Genomic DNA, 16,940 nt, shown 5'->3' with positions numbered 1-16,940 from the left:
CTGTTCGCTCAGGAGGAGCTGGCAGGGTGGAGAGGAGAGGGCAAGAATAAAGAGAACACATGTTCTGCAGAAACCTCCAAACAATCAACGGCACAAATGCCTCTTCTTACAAGCACGCAATGCGAGGCAGATGTTTACCCAGGACAATCCAGAGAGGAAAAGCCGGGGAAAGCCAGAGAGATTCACATTCCACAAACAAGGGATTTCCTGGGGGAAGGAGTGGCAGGTAATGGGTTCTGCAAATTTCTCCTCCTGATAACTACATCACAGACTGAGTCCGAAGAGACTCTGTCTTCCTATTGAAACCTTATTTAAATACTGTCGCCTGTGCCAGGCAGAATTGCACATATTGGCTGGCTTAGGCTGTTTTCTCAAACCTTTATGAAATACTTGGGGAAGAAATCTGTGGGAACATGGGACACAGCTCACAGGGAATTCTCTCTTTAGGAGTCAGCCTTTCCCAATTCTGACTAGTGGCCTTTAACCAAGTAAAGTCAGTGGAGAAAACAAGAGCTGTGCTTCTTTTTATTTTATTTTATTTTATTTTTATAGTGCTGGGGATTAAACTCAGGGCCTTGTGCATGCGAGGCAAGCACTCTACCCACTGAGCTATATCCCCAGCCCCAAGCCATGCTTCTTTAAGACGGTAAAATACTGCTTGTGGATGCTCTGCTCTCCCTACCCAAGACCACTCCAAGAACCTCTTGAGAAGAGCCTGCATGACAGTCAGGCTCGATCCTTCTTGGGAATTTGCTCCGGGATTCTTTCCAGGCACAGTAGAGGGTTCAGGAGTGGGGTTTAGGGATTTCAAACACTGGTCCACATATGGGCACAATATTCTTTGAGACTTGGGATAACCTAGCTTGTGACCCTAGGCTGCCCTTTCTCCATCTTTAAAGAAATCGACATGAACTGATCCTTGACACTCTGTCAGTTGCAAAATGCAGAGTCTTGTGTTTTTTCCCCTGGGAGTGGGCATGTGTGCCTGGCGTCCATTCTTATCCACCATCTGACCAATGTTTGTTTTGATTTGGGGTTTGGGGTGTTTTTTTTTTTTTTTTTTTCAGGAAGCAAGCCAGGATTTCATGTAGGAAGCCTTAAAACTGAGCAAAGTCTACTGGCTCATTTCCCTTGACCAATGGAAGAGTTGGCCATTCCTGAATCAAATGACCATGTGAACCAGCAAACTCCATCTAGTTTAGGCCCCAAGGCTGAGGCTGCTGACCAGAACTGGGCTGTTTCTTGTCAGATAGCTGGGGTTGCTGTCAAGCACAGCCGCAGGGTCATGCCCCACCCTACTACAAGCCTGCATGTCTATTAAGTGCATTTTATGTGCCAAGCACAGAACAACAGCAGGCCTTGTCTCCAGCCCCATAGAGCTTGCAGCCTTATGGGGAACAGGACCATAAACCAGAGAATCAGCAACACAAGGTGACACCTGGGAAGGAGTCCTGGGAATGGTGACTTTAAGAAATTTCATGGAAAGCTGCTAGAAGTGTCTGTCCCCTGCCAATCTCTGAAAGCAGTGGCCTGGTAGGTAGAAATAGCTCCAAGGTCATAAGAAAAGGGTGGGGGCCTTTCCTTGGCATCTGACTGGGATCTTGACTTTTATTATACCCTACTCAGAAGATTCCTAAGTCCCTGCCTTTAAGAGGGTAGAGGCCTCTGGATACTTCTGGTATTTTCCATGTGTCTGGGGCCCAGTGTGGTGTGTAGTTGGGGTGGGGGGACTGGAGACAGCATGAAAGGCAGCTTCTGGGGGCCTGACCGGCATTTGGGCGGGAATGGGTTGGGGACCCTGGAGGTCAGAGGGTCAGGTCAGGAGGCTCTGCTGCAGACGCTGTGGGGCCAGGCTGAGGGTCTGGGAAGGTGAGCAGGAAATGGATCTAAGGTACAGCCAGATTTATTCACTGTCGGGGCTTGGGTCCCAGCCGGTCCTTTGCTCAGGCTTGGTAAATCCTCCAGTTCTGAAGTCATTTTTATTAGCGATTGCCTTTCTTTCTTCTTCTTCTTTTTTTTTTTTCTTTGAAAATGTGGTTGGACGAAAATGAAATTTCAGATGTGTGTGTCTCAGCATTGATTTTTCTATTTGTAATAACACACCCCGGCATATCTCCTTTGATATCAAGAGGATAAAATGTCCCTAACACGGAGCTCTCCATTCTGGGGTAATGGATAAAGCCTGTTTATGAGATGTCATTTATTCCACAATAGACAGTAAATAAAAGCCATTTCAAGCTTGGGTTAAATCAAAGCTTGTTCAGGATTTCAGCAGATTTGCAAATCACCTCGGGGACCCTCATCAGTTGCAGCCGCTTTTCCTCCTTGTGGTTGACGCTCCCGCCCTCTGCCCAGCCTCCTCCGCCCCCCAGCTGCCCCAGCTCCTGCCTGATTTGGAAAGACAACTGGCCTGGCTGAGGACCTAGTGTCACAGGAAAAAAGTTCCTTCCCTCCATTTGGGAAATAAAACCTTTGAAAGGAAACAAGAAATTGAGGTTATATCAACAGAAGCCAGAATGTCAAAAGGAAGAGAAAAAAAAAAGTTTGCAGGAAAATAAGATGCCAACCAGAAATGGAGAAAGGTCTGGAAGACGTTGGCTCCTTTCAGTCAGGTGCAGATTCTGTGTTTCCTTCCCCAGGGACCTTGTGCACCACAGGGAGGGGAGGGAGAGGGGGGACCACCTTGAGCATCTTCCCGCCAACCCAGGCCCTTGCCCTGAGCTTCCCAATTCCTGCACTCCAATCCCCCATTCAATCCCTGCACACCCTGGCCTTTAGGACCAGGCTGCAGCCTCAGCTTCTCCAGGAAACCCCGTGCCTCTCCTCTCCCTGCCTGTCACTCACTGCATGGGTCTTATTTTGTCTCACCCGACTCCTGCTCATTTTGGCCATGAGTATTGCCTCCACAGCTGAAATGTATATTCCTCTAAGAGTCAATCCTGGGCTTCTGCTCCAAGTTTCTGCAGGAATTTCCACCCACCCCACCCCCAGCATCCCCAAAACATCCAGATCCTGTCTTCTTGTCCCATGGAGCAGGCCTGGGGACATTTTCTTCTATAAAGCCAAAGTCTTCCTCCCTATAGCATCACTCCACTCTTTCTTTGGGTTGGGGGGAGACTGGAGATTGAAACCAGGGGCACTCAACCATTGAGCCACATCCCCAGCCTTTTTTATATTTTATATGGAGACAGGGTCTCACTGAGTTGCTTAGTGCCTCACTAAATTTCTGAGGCTGGCTTTGAACTTGCGATCCTCCTGCCTGAGGCTCCCAAACCACTGGGATTATGGGTGTGTGTCATCCCGCCCAGCATACCACCCCACTCTTTGACACTAGACCTGCCTTTCAGAGGGATCATGTATGAGTCTAATTATGCTTACCATGGTAGCATTCCCACAAGGGAACCAAACCTGTCTAGTATGGTTCAACCATGCTCAGGACAGATTGCTAATTTGGTTTCAATTTATTGCTAGTTTAGACCTAACATTTGGTTGGCTAGTTTAGACCTAACAACGGCATCAGAAAATGTGTTCAAATATTTCTGTCTTTGTCTTATCTTCCCAATTAAATATTTACGGAGCCACAGCTTTGTAGAAAATTCTATTTGGGGCCTGTGAAAGGTGGTATTATTGATTGATATCGTTGCCATCCCTCCCTGAGTCTACCTTAGGTGGGAAGATGATATATTCCTGCCCTGTTGACCATGTGACTTGCTTGGACAATGAAATGTGAGCAGAAAGTGGAGCAGACCAACAGCTAACTTTCCGTGAACATTGAACATGAATCAGCAAAGAAGTTTGCTCTTAGAAAGACACGCAGATCATCAGCACTGGGCTGAAGTGATGAAGTGAGGACCTGATTTCGAGAACTCACAGGCAGGTTCCACATCCTCAAGAGGCTGACAGTCTAATTGAAGAAAGTATTGTCTCTGTCTTGGGCCAAATAAGTCATAAAAATAGTAAAATCTTAAGGAGTTCAAAGGAGGAGAGCTGACAATGAGCCGGGTGGTCCTGGGAAAAGATTTAGGGAAGGTGGGGTTTTCTTCCTTTAGGTCAGTGGCTTGGGGATTCACTTCGGCTGGATGGGTCTCAGTAACTTTAAGATCTGCCCGTGGAAGTCCCTGCACACTGAGCTCGGCCTCTGGTGTTGAGGACTGAAGACTCTTGGCATTCCTCTCCAGAGGTGAGCCAGAGAGAGTGCAATCCGCACCTAGCATCATGACAGGCCTGGGAAGACTTCGGTACAGAAGACTTGCCAAGGTTTGATGACATCAGTGGCAAAGATATTTGAGATAGATCCCTTTTTCATCTTTCTGAAAATGATAATGTAGGAGTGACTCTCTGTGCCTCAGTATAAAACCAGCCTGGGTAAGGGACTGGCCCCTGGAAACTAGCCAGAAAGGTCCTCAGCAGCACAGGTCCTGACTGATCCTTTGTTCCCTTCATCCGCCTGGACTAGCACAGCTAACCCAACATCATCCACCTCACTTTAGTCTTCTCAACAGACTTGCAGGGGTTGTTGTTATTCCCATTTCATAGATTGAAATGCTGAGGTTTAGAGGGGGGACCTATTTTGCCCAGGGTTAAATAGTCAGTGAGTGATAAGCCAGGATTGGAACAGGGTTCCATCTGAACCCAGGGCTTTGTCTTCAACATCCTCTGCTGTCTGGACAGTGGAGCCCTGCCCCATTGCCCTGTTCCCCAGTGGCCCTCTGTGGAGACCAAGAGACGGTGTCTGCCTCAGGAACCACCCGGGGAGACCCTGCCACTCAGCCAAGAGGTTCAAGCCCAGAAGAGCTGCAGAGTAAGGCAGCAGAGATTCTACGGGAATTAGGAAAAGAAAAAAAAGGGGGGCCAGGGTGGGAGGGAGGAGGACAAGATGAAAGGAAGAAGGGGAGGCCGAGGTTGGCCCCCTCACTGCCCGGGTGCCTCCAATGCTGCTCTGTGCCTGTGATTTCTTCTGAGCGGTGCCTGGGTACGTTCTGTTACAGTTAACGTTGTGTCAGCAGTTTCATTAGGACCCAGGTTTTGATTTATAACCCTCTCTGCAAAACTGTGCTCCTGGCTGTAAACTGGCATCCGAGGTCTTGGGCCAAGAGAGCTATTTCTATAGAAGACACACAGGATCTGGTCCAGGAGAGGCCTGGTCCAGGAGGGGCCGCTCTCGAATCCAGCCTGAAAGAAAAGAAGGGGGCAGGGACTGAACAGCAGCCTAGATTCCAGAAGGAGTGACCAGTGGGTCAGTGTCTTCAACAGTTGTAGCCAGAGACTATCACAGAAGTTATGCAAACACCATTCACAGAGATGGTGCCGTGTCGTAATCCTGAAGAATAGTAATTAATAATGGTGATGAAGACAGTGATCTCAATGCCAAGACTCCCTTGTGGAGTGACACAGGAATCTTACCCCGGAGCTTCCCAGAGCACACTGTCTCACTGATACGGTGTAGGCTCAGGTCAGGAATTATTGTCTGCAATTTTTAAAGAACAAAACTGGACCCTAATGCTGTGCCTTGAGGCACCAGCCCCGGTTCTGTTGGGGTTTGCCATCTAAACCGGGGTGCTAATACATAACAAAGCGAAGTTGATCTGCATGCCAGCTGCTCATTTTTTCCACTTTTATTTTAGAAGAATACGCATCATTGGAAACAGGTCCCATTTTAAGCCACATGAGGCTTGAGAAAAATAAATGTGAAAATGATAGTGCTATTTAATATAGGAATCATTATTACTATTATTATTGCAAAGAGCCTATTTGAAACTGCCTAAAAACCTAAAAACTGATTAATATTTTTAGGGCATTAGAAGGTATGTCTTTATCTTCAAATATAAATTCTTCTCTCCCCAATGGTTGAATAATCATAATCATAATCGTTATCACCATGATCATCTCTTCCATTAATGCATTGCCTGGTACATAATTTCCTATGAATTAGCATATTTGCAGCTCAACTACCCCCATTTAACAGATGAGGAGATGAAGGCTCAAGCGCACTTAGTAAATCGAGGGGGCTCTGGACTCAAGTTCAGATGATGGGCAAGTTCAGCACCGTCCTCCCCTCCCATGGCAATGCTTTGCTGGCTGGTTGCCTTGGAGCCTCCAATTGCAATGGGCCAGAAATTAGATTCACCATCAAGGAGAAAGCTAATGCAGTCACTGTCAGGACAGATGTGGCAGGGACAAGCCCCTCCATGTCTTACCAGCACATTCCCTATACATGGGTCCTCCGCCCTGTCTCTGTTCCCAGCCCTGGCCCTCCTGCTGGAACCCTGTCCCATAAAAGCCTGCCCCAGGGTCTGAGAGCTGGGTAGAGCGCCATTGCTCCCACTGAGCAAGACTTGGGCTGTCACTGTGCTGTTATTTATGAGTCCCCCTTGCCCAATGAGTGGCCTCGAAGGGGGCCCAGCCTGGGCCTGCTGTCTGGCCACACTTGTCACACGTCATTAGATGTTTGGTTGCCGCTGACCCTTTTGCCATCTGGCTGAGTGGCCTCGGGGTGAGGGGAGGCAGGCAGCAGCTCCCACTGCAGCCCCCCAGTCTTTGTGGTGTTCGGGAAATGGAAGGTTTGCAGAAGCCGTTGTGCTGAGCCACCAAGGGGAAGCCAGACTAGAAAATAACCTTTTAGAGAGGGCGGCCCAGTTCAGGTTTCTCAGCACTGGCGCGACTGCCATTTGAAGCAGATGATTCTGGGCAGAAGAGGCCGTCCTGTGCATTGTAGGATGTTGAACAGCCTGGCTTCCACCTTCTGGACACCGGTGGCACACCTGTCCCAGATGTGACCACAAAATATTACTCCACACATGGCCGAATCGTTCCCTGGAGAGAGGGACAAAATCACCCCCTTAGAGAAATGATGGCTGGCTCTGGGGAGGTAAACCTGTAAGGCCCCCAAACAAGAGCCATTTTTTGAGCAGTGCAAATAGAGGGCAGGAGGCCCACGCACACTGCGTGGCCCAAACCCTGGCACCGTTTATCTTATGGTGGGCCCCTGTTTGCCGGTGGGGAAACTGCAGTTCAGAATGGGGACGTGATTTGTTCAAGGCCACTTGGCTGGGAAGTGACAGCATTGGGTTTGAGATCCAGTTTTCTTGAAAGTGATACTCTGTGTCCTGGTTCACTTGGGCGCCCAGCTGGTTGGTCCTGAGTGTTTCCTGATTGCACTCTTGGTCTGATGCAAAGGGTGTTTAGATTATGTCGTCCTATTGTTTCTACTGACCTCATGCTTGATTTGTTGTTGTTGTTTTAATCTCAGGAACCCACCTAGTGCCCTCCAGCAACCCCTGCACCCCACCATAGCATCTCATCCATAGGACCCAGGGTGGTGGGAGAACTTAGTGCCCCTCCACGGGATGCTTTCATTGTACAAAGATCCTGGGCCGAGAAACCCAAAGCAATGCCATTCTGTGACACTTAAGTTACTTTACCAGGTTGGTGTAGAGCTCTTTAAGTTGGGTGTTTCCCAGCCTATGCAAGCCTGGAGAATCCGTCACTGTAAAAGAGAATTATTTGAATTTAAAAAGACCAGAAATATGGTCAAATGGTTGCTATTTTAACAATTACACATATGTCTTTAATTATGTCACCCCAGAATCCTCTCCGGAAACAAGTGACACATTTCCTAAGGTCTTTTGTGGTGTTATACAAAATAAGCCCAACCCAAGACTGCCTATCTCCAGATGTGTTTTGTGGTTTCTGAATGAAATCCTAGGTCATATATAAGCCAGCAAAATGGTCCACCCACACATAAATTGTGTGACCTTGAGCTCTTCTCAATCCCCTTCTCTAAATCGCACGCCCCACTTGCCGTCTAGCAGCAGGTCTTGCTCTGGGTGTGAGTTGTGACTAAGGGCCTGGTTTATGGACCCACCAGATTACCTGGGCTCCTCCCTTAACATGGCAGTTTATCTGAGTTTCAGGGTTTACCAGAAACGCTTGCTCCTTGAATGGATCACTTCCTTTGCCAACCTGTAGATGTCTTCAACTTCTGTTTATCCTCCCTCCAGGAAATACAAACTTCATTTAATGACCCCTGTACTGGAGGAACACACTGTCCACAAAGCTCATCCGATGACAAGTAGAGCCAGAAAGGGGCACTGGAAGTATTGGAAAGCTGGCAGCTAAGCTGGGCGTGGTGGAGCACGCCTGCAATCCTAGGGGCTCAGGAGGCTGAGGCAGGAGGATCTAGAGTTCAAAGCCAGGCTCAACAACAGTGAGGTGCTAAGCAACTCAGTGAGACCCTGTCTCTAAATAAAATACCAAATAGGGCTGGGGATGTGGCTCAGTGGTCGAGTGCCCCTGAGTTCAATCCCTGGGACCCCCCCCCCCGAAAAAAAAGAAAGCTGGCTGCTGGCCGCCTTTTTAGCTCTTCCCAGCCCAGATTTTTAAAGAAAGGTCTTGTGTTGGTAATGTAGATTTGAGGTGGAATTTATTCACATCCGTCGTGTTCGGAAGTAAAGCCAAACACACGTTCCAGAGCCCAACAGAGAGTGTCCGGTGACCCCTCTGGCTTGTGTGGGCTAAGGATCTGGGAGGGCTGAGGGAGGAGGGGGTTGGTGGTCAAGGCCAGACCAGGCTGGCATTTACCCAGATGGGGGTCCGATGAGGTGGGGAGAAGGTGAACTTCAGGAAAAGAAGGTTCTGATGGGAGTGGGAGCCCAGGGCAGGTTTCTGGGTGGTATTTGGCTGCTAGTTTACTGTGGTCCAGCTGCGAGGCCATCACAGGGCGTGAAGACCAGGTGAGGCAGGGTGAACGCCATCTGGCAGGAGAGACAAAGGCAAAACTTGTGAGAGTCAAAAAGTTTTCAGCCCCTTCCAAGCTCAGGCCTCTGCTTGCTGTATGACCCCAATATACCGCCACACTCTGGGGGACTGTCTGGGTCATCAAATCCGCATGTGATTTAATTAAGTGGCGCCCTGTGGTTACTAATTGTAATGTGTGAGAACACGAATCCCAGCAGCACCCTCTTCCTGCATGGGTTGTACACAAGCCAGCACATGTCCACTGCCTTCAATTCTCTCATCGGGATCACGGCCTTGCAAAAAGGGACATTTAGTGTGTGTGGATGGGGCAGGGACAGGGGAATCTGAGGCCCAGAGAATGGATACCACCAGCCAGAGACCTTGAAGTGACTCACCTGCACCTGCGGCAATTGTCTGTTATGAGAATGGCCGGCTTGGAGGGACAGCCCCTGCATCGCTAGAAAGCACAATGCAGGACGCTTCAGACCCTGGCAACCCCGCCACAGCCTGCAGGCCAGCTTCCATGCACAGCAGACACCTGTGGGCATCTACAGCACCACAGACCTGTGGTGCAGGAACAGGAGGGTCACACAGGACTGAAAACCACCAGCAGGAGCACACCCCATAAAAGGCAGCCAGGGCTGCCAATTTCCATTTTCATTGGAGTGGCTGGCGCTTAGTAATCCAAAAGCTTTATTTAAGGGCTGACCTCTGACCGGGCTTGTCACTCCAGTGGCAGGCGCCTGATAGCCACTGGAAATCAATAGCCACCGTGAAGGTCACTTCCTAGAAAAACTGGGGCTATCAACGTGTCAGTTCCAATGAAAGATGATAACCAACCAGCAGAGAAGTTTATCTGTGGCCGAGGGCTCATCTGAGCTGGGCCTGTTGTGGGCTGTACATGTGCGAATGAGAGTACCTATGTGTGAGAGGCATGTGAGCATGTATATCAACACGTGTGTTTATGAAATAGCATGCTTGGGCACAAGGAAGTGAATTGTGCCTTGGTGTGAATGTGAATGGGCGTGTACATACGTAGATGTGTGCATTTGTGTGTGCAGTGTGTCTCAGCGCAGATGGCGAGGTGTTTAAGGGAAGGGCACGTCTGTGCTTTTGTGCATGAACTCGTTTCCATGTGTGGTTATGTGTCTGGGTCATGCACACTCATGACTGTGCTTGAATGCCTCCAGGTTATTAATGCCGACCCCTTAGAGAGACACCCTGGCCACCCTCGAGGTGCCCTGCACCCTATACTAAATGTGCTTCTTCTGTAAACACCTGTGAGAATTTCAATTCATCACTAACTAGTGCTTACTGTCCCAAGCTTTGGGTGGCTGAGCCCCCACTGAGGTTTCCAGGGTGCCTAGCTAATGTCTGACACATACCAGTTATGCATCCCTTGGCCTCTCTTCAGAGATGGAGAATTCCATCTGCCGAGGATCACACTCTAGGCCTGTGACCTACACCTCCCTAGTTCTCGATTTCCCCACCTGTAAAATGGTACTACCTGTCCCAGAATCAAACAAAGTAAGGATAAAATATTTGGGAGACACGAGTTGCCAGATAGACGTAACATTTTCATTTAAGGGCGGTTATTACTCAAGAAAAGACATGCAGAAAGGGGCAGCCAAGTTAAGCCAAGGAATCCCAGAGATTCCAGAGTGATCTTCTCTAAGCCATTAATCCCATTCAGATATACAAACAACCCAGAGACCTCCCCAGGCCTTGGTCAGCCAGGCTGTTATTTCCTGCCTGGATGCCTGTTCTCTGGAAAGTTTCCTAGTCTCTTCCTTTCACAATGAGTCTATTTGGGGAGAGTAAAGAGTGATTTTTCCCTTAAAGAAAAAGAAAGGCAATATGAAGAATGAGTCAACGCTACTCAAAGAGGATGGTTTGTTCTGCATAGTTGCCATGGGAACCTGGAGCTGGGTACCAGGGCTGCTTGAGCTCTGTTTGCTAAGCTGCCCTGAACTGTGATTTAGGAGCTGGATTCCTGTCCCCACCTCTGCTGAATTGTGCCATCATCCCCTCGCTCCTTGGGCCTTCAGTTTCCTCATATATAATAATAGAGAGTCTAAAAGATGATCAGGAATCTCTGGGTCCTTCATGCTTTGCCTATGTAAAATTCTAAGTTACATTTCTTCCCTGGATCTCAGTTTTTCCATCTGTAAAGTGGGAGTTGCCTCTTGTAAATAGTTAAAGGGAAAGGGTATGAAAAGAGAGCCTGGGTTAGATGTAAGCTTCAAGTCTTCCCATCCCAGAATGACATCTCTTTATTTTTAAAACAGAGCCCTGTGATATGGATTCTAGTATGAGAGAATGCCATTCTTTTGTTTATTTATCAACAAACCTGCAATGAGCAACAACAGCATCGATGTGACAGATGTGACAGAAGGAGCTGAGAGTGTGGAGGTGACCAAATGCAGCCTCTGCTTTCGCGAGGGAGACAGGGAGAGCCTGCTCAGAGCAGGGAGGGACAGCTTCGAGTCAAGATTGGTACCTGTGAGTGACAGCACCTTTGAGTTTCTCCTCCAGGGTCATCCCTGGACATAGGATACGTTGGTGACCCACCCTCTGTGTCTGAAATTCTTCTTAAGGACTGGACCATCCATCACCTATTCACTCAGGTCACTGGGCTCTAAACCTGGGCAAGGGCAGGGGAGGGCTGACTCACCTTGAGGAGGAAGCAGCTCCTTCCAGGCCAACCAGAGGGCCCTGGCACCGCCTGCCATCACCCGTGAGTATTTCTTTCCTCTGTCAGGTCTTAAGCAGGGCTGACCTTTGAAAGCAGCACTGCTGGAAATCCTGCCGTAAACTGACTTTTCCATGGAGTTTGAGTTTGCCTTTGTTTTTATGTGTTGGCTTTCATGAAGAGGGGGACCTTTGTTTTTCTTCTAGAAATGTGGGCTGAGGACACACAGTAGAAAATAGTTTATATTTCATTATAAAAATAAAACTTGTCCAGTGCAAAGGATATGGAAAACAGGGGAAATATAAGACGTGTTAAAATTGTGCCTGGTGTCCCTGTCCCCAACATTCTCTAGGTTCCTTCCCTTCCTCCACTTTTTCCAGATAAATTCTTGCAGGTATAATCTTAGTTTGTTTCCTGACTCTTTCCACAAGTATAGAATCATGTTCCACGTATTTTCCATATTGACATCACCAGTTTAGACATTGCCTTCAGATTCTACTTTTTTCCCCCCTCAAACACTTTACCATGAAAACTTGTAAACGTGTAGCAAAGGTGAGAGAATTTTACAGACAACATTATCCACCACCCAGACTCAGCCACGTCACATTTTCCCTCCATAGATATTTATCAAGGGCACAGCATATGTAGGTCCCTTGTTAAGTGTAAGGACTTGGGATGAATTAAACAGAGTCCCTGCCCTCGGTAACCAGAGTGCCCATTAGGAAGTCAGACAGACAGATAGTCACTGTTACAGTAAGCTGTACATAAGGTGAGACAAGCACCACACTGAGCTAAGCAGTGTTCAGGATGACATGGGACAACTTTTTGCCGGCAGGTGGATTTTGTCTCTTTCCTTCTGTTTGATCGATACTGTGAAGAAAACCCTCCCCATACGTGGTGTCTACTTTGCATTGTGTCCTTAGAGTCTCAAAATTATGTCAGAGGGAAGGAACATTTGGAAAACGTGCTGGTCTGTGCTTTTTGCCAGGACGTTTCTTGAAGGATTAGCGTTACATCTAAAAGATGGTTGAAGGGGGCTGAGCCTTCCTTCCCTTTGAACTCTGGGATGGAGCTGGACCGGCCCGGTGTGAATCAAAGTTCCATTGATTACTAATTGGATGACCTTGGAAATGTTACAGGAGCTCTGAACTTTGAGAGTTTTCCTCATCTGTAAAATGGGATTAAAAGGTATCCACCTTCTAGAGTCAGGGGGAAGATAAAGTGAGTTAATTTACAAAAAAAAATTATATATATATATAATATTTATATATAATATATATAAATTAAATGCTTAGAAGAGCGTTCCTGCCCAGGAGAGTTCTGTGGTTGACTGCAGTCACCCCGCAGGAAAGCTTCGTAAGGACCACAGTTGGTCCTGAGTCCTCTCCTATGCTAAGGAGCCTCAGACGGTAAACAGCACAAGGACAGGACACATCTGCCCCCTGACTTGGGAATGTGCCCAGCACTGCTCCCTGTGAAGTCCATACTGTACCCCCTGCCCCCATGGTTAGGAAGAGTGGAGGTCCTGTGTGCAGGGCCCAGGGAGGACGCTGGGAACACGGGGAGCTAGGCTGCACCCCAGGAGGCAAGGTGACAGCAGCCCAGGCCTTAACCCTCTAGGCCTCCCTGCCCCACCCCAGCTACAGCTGGAAGCCAGGAGAGGAGGCCCGGGTAGAGGCAGGGAGGACAGGCACCATTGTCATAGTCCTGAGTGGTTCCTTTGTGCCAGGCCTGTCGCATGTTTTCTGTTTTTGGAATCTCCCAAGATCCTGGGAGAATACAGCAACAGATGAGGAAACTGAGGTCAGAGTGGCAAAACTCAGCAAGCTTTAGGACGTCACTCAGTGCTCCCCTGTGGCAGGGGGAGGAAGAAGAGAGAGAGAATAGCTTGCCTGTGCCTGCAGCAGAGTTCCTAGAAACCCAAGGGAGAGGTGAGGAAATTTCTGGAAGAGAACCCATAGCAGAGCCAAAGCACCTAAGGGTGGAAGATGTGGCAGCAGTGTCCTCCTGGGAACCTCTGGAGTGGATAGATACCAGGGAAGTAGTGAGAGGCTGGGGCCACCGGGGACTGAGGACTCAAAGCCCTCTGTCCCTCCAGAGACCTAGGTAGGCGGCTGCAAGGACTATATATATGGTTCAACCCAGATCTGTGGGTGACAAAAGTACCGTGTAAGAGAGGCTGCCCCTGCCCTTCCGGGCACGCTCACACCAGGGTGACGCCCCAGCGGGGTTCGCAGGCCTTTGTGGGCTCAGCCTTGGATGGAGACACCTGCCACACGGATCCAGCAGGGCGGCTGTGTGCATCTGCGGGTATTCACCCAGATCCCACTGAAACAAGCGCTTCCTGAGGCTTCCTTCACCTCCCCCCGCCCCGGCGTTTTCTCCTGTGGCTTCTGTTCCTCTCCTTCCTTCCTCCTCCTCTTACTCGAAGCCCACTAGATTGATTTCACCACCCTGCAGTTTGACAGAGAAGACAGGTGCAGCCCGGCTAGCATCCAGTGCCACATGATGCACTGTGGGTTGTGTGAGCGGCACGGAGCTCAGAGACGAGATTGGAAAGGGCTGGAGCAAACCAGGAAGACTTCAGGCAGAGGATGCAGCTTGAGCTAGACCCCAGAGGGCAGCCAACTCCATTCCATTTAGCAAGCTTTCCTAAATCTCTATGTGCCAGGTTCCACACTTGGCCCTGGGGGACCAACAGAGGGGAAGGAAGTGAGCATCCCGACTTGGAACCCCTGAGGGAGGCTGTGGAGATGGGAGCAATGCGTGTCTGTGGGGGTGAGGGGACAGTGGGACCAGATGGAAGGTGATAGTAAGGCTGCTTTCAACCGACAATCACACCTGTCATTCACAGAGCCCATGGCATTTTACACAGTTGCACGTAACATTATTTCATTTACCACTTGTGACAGAATGGTGAGAAGTCTGAGGTTTATTGAGGCTCCATGGAATAGGAAAGCAAAGCGAGGCCCAGAGGCCCAGTGGCTTGGACAAAGGCGTGTTGCTGATGTGAGACAGAGCCGAACCTGGAGGTCACATCATCTAGCTCCAAAATCTGCCCTTTCCAGATTGGAGATCCAGACGGCCTCCCCAGGACAAGGTATTTCACCTCTTGGCCTCAGTTTCTCCTTTGGTAAAACAGGGATGACAATAGTACCTGTCACATAGAGCTGTTGTGAGGTTCCATGAATGAAGCTTGTAAAACACTCTGTAAACCACAGCGCTGTTTAAATGCTAAAAAGTGTTGAGCAAATGTTTATCGAGGGCCACATGCAGACAGGTCAGGGATGGGGTGGAGATGCACCAAGCACATAATTACACAAATAATTCAATTATAACGGTGGTGAGTAATGAAGAGGAAAAGCACAGGATGTCACGAGATAGAATAACAAGGAGCTCTAATGCAATCTGAGAGATCAGGGAAGGCTTCCCAGAGGGAGAAGCATTTAAGCTGACATCCAAAAGAAGGGTAGAAGTCAGCCCAACCCCAAAAGAGGGCAAGAGCTTCCTAGGAGGGGGTCCAGCACTTTCGGGAGCCTGTTTGGGGAGACTGGCAACATTGAGGACTGTTGACTTCCCTTCTACGAGGATAGCCAGATCAAAACACCAGGGGAACTTGTCACCCATCCTCACGTGTCTGCTCCCGAGCCACGGCACACTCAGGGTGTGTTGAATCCATCATATTCTGGACAAAGAGATTCTCTGCAGCTCACATTCATCACCATGGTGTGCAAGAGCGGGGAATGTTTGTGAGCTCAGGAGGTGGATCCCACTGGCCATCCCAGTGTTGCTACCATTGGCCTCAAACATCCTCCTTTGCCAGAGCACGTGACCATACGACCTGGTTTGCTCTGGACAGTCCCAGTTTACTCCTGTGGCCCCAGTGGGATGACCCACCACACTGTGTTTCATTTTCAAATGTGTCCTAGTTTGGACAAGAGATGATACATGCATCTTAACTCGGGGTCACAAGGAAATATCCTGGTAGCATGACAAATGTCCCCAAAGGTACCCCTTGATAACCTGATGCTCTGTTACTTGAGTACCCAGTTCCTTGAGGTGTTTAGCCTCCCAGTAACTGCGGGGGAATCTGCTCCCTTTTCTTTAAGTGTAATCTAGTCTTATATCCACCATGCAACATGTCACCCCCACTGAAGGACAATATCTGAAGTGGAGTGGGAGGAAAACAGGACTCGTGGGTGTTAGCTCTGGTTCTGCCACACCTGGTTCATTGACCTCAGTCAGGCCCTTCCCGTGCCCAGACTAGCTCCAAAATCAACAAAAAGGGTATCCCTTTTTGTTGAATGAGGATGCTAAACACATACCCTGTTCCCACTGTTACCAGGGCGAGGTGCTCTGCACCCAGGCAAAGAGGCCCACACCCGAACAGGCCCCTTGGTTCAGCTTGGAGATGCTGAGGACCGGTAAGTAGCAAACTGACTGATAATCATAATGTTTCCAAACACCAGGGCCACCCCCTAGAAGGCTATTCTCTGAGCAGGAGCCCACACCTTCCTGCCATCCTGATGGGGACTGCCACAGCCAGGATTAAGCAGAGCTGTCAGCAGAGGAGGGAGATAAACCCCTTCCTGCAGACGAGCCAGGGCTCTGCAGGTTGAGGCCACAGAACGTTCCTCCAGCCGGTGCAGCGGAAAGCACTGAGGATGCAGAATCCTGGTTGCCTCTGACAATTTTTTCCCTTTTTTTTTTTTCCTTTTTCTTTTCGGAAGCTGGAGATCCCGTGCCAAGCCCTCCAAGCAGCCCCGACTTTCCGTGCAATAAAGCAGCAGTGAGAAAGGCTCAGAGTAATTAAGTGGCTGACGCACAGAAGAAGCCGTTACAAAGAATTGACTAAATTGCCCATTCATTAGCAGCTCGGCATGGAAGGAGAATTACAAATAGACAGCGGAGCCCGCAGTAATTCAATCTAACCTTGTACTTACAGAAAACAATGAGATAATGAACAGAAAAATTACCAGGCACATATTGTATTTTGTTAAAGGGGCGGGTGGGGGGGCCGGGGGAGGTGGGGAGCGCAGGGACGGACTGGCACATGCAATGCTAATGGCCTCGCTCAAGCTGAGCAAACGTTCCTCCAACACAATCAGAGTCCTCAGTCTAAGGGCCTCTGGGGAGCCGAGATGAGGCAAGATCGCGAACAAAAAAATGTAATTTATAAGGCGTCTGTGGACTGGAATTTATCATCGGATCCGCTCGCCGCCGCTCAATTGATATGTAGTTGATTTCAAACAACACCCTCCGGGCGCCCAGAGGGAACATTTTTTAGATTTTACGCTTGGATATATCTGTTTAACTCGCCATTTACCAAAACAACGGCTGATGACAGCACAAACCAGTCACTCTGGAGAAAACACGCACATACGCTCTCAGACACACGTGCTCTCCCGTGCACACGTGTGCGCGCGCAGACACACACACACACACACACACACACACACACACACACAGGCATCCAGGAGCAGCCGCCGCCATAATAATCGAAGCAGACAAA

General features: G+C 49.1%; 1 long non-coding RNA gene across 1 annotated transcript; it reads left to right on the top strand.

Moving 5' to 3' along the window:
• The first annotated feature begins 1,270 nt into the window (after positions 1-1,270).
• Positions 1,271-16,394, top strand: LOC144370113 (uncharacterized). Its single transcript, XR_013430053.1, has 3 exons — positions 1,271-1,533; positions 14,341-14,528; positions 16,159-16,394. It is a non-coding gene; the product is annotated as an uncharacterized LOC144370113 (long non-coding RNA).
• Positions 16,395-16,940: the final 546 nt, after the last annotated feature.

The sequence above is a fragment of the Ictidomys tridecemlineatus genome, chromosome 13 (genome assembly GCF_052094955.1).
Source record: "Ictidomys tridecemlineatus isolate mIctTri1 chromosome 13, mIctTri1.hap1, whole genome shotgun sequence".
In the NCBI taxonomy this organism is placed as follows: Eukaryota; Metazoa; Chordata; class Mammalia; order Rodentia; family Sciuridae; genus Ictidomys; species Ictidomys tridecemlineatus.
Note: the sequence above shows the minus strand (reverse complement) of the source record. Positions and strands in the feature narration are given on the sequence as shown.